The following is a 394-nucleotide window of genomic DNA, read 5'->3' as shown; positions in this document are numbered from 1 at the left end:
GGATGGAGGAAGAAGAGGATGGATAAGAGGATGGATGAAGAGAAAGAGGAAGAGGACGGAAGAGGAAGAGGACGGGAGGAAGAGGAAGAAGAAAAGGACGGGAGGACGAGGACAGGGACGGGAGGACGAGGACAGGGACGGGAGGACGAGGACAGGGACGGGAGGACGAGGACAGGGACGGGAGGACGAGGATGGATGGAGGAAGGAGGAGGATGGATGGAGGAAGGAGGAGGATGGATGGAGGAGGAAGATGGAGGATGGAGGAGGAAGATGGAGGATAAGGTTTGAGGAAGGGGAAGAGGATGGGAGGAACAAGAGGATGGATGAAGAGAAAGAGGAAGAGGATGGAGGAGGAAGAGGACGGGAGGAAGAGAGGAGGAGAAAGATATGAAGA

The sequence above is a fragment of the Mesitornis unicolor genome, unplaced genomic scaffold (genome assembly GCF_000695765.1).
Source record: "Mesitornis unicolor isolate BGI_N332 unplaced genomic scaffold, ASM69576v1 scaffold27839, whole genome shotgun sequence".
NCBI classification, from domain to species: Eukaryota; Metazoa; Chordata; class Aves; order Mesitornithiformes; family Mesitornithidae; genus Mesitornis; species Mesitornis unicolor.
This window is presented reverse-complemented; position numbering follows the sequence as displayed.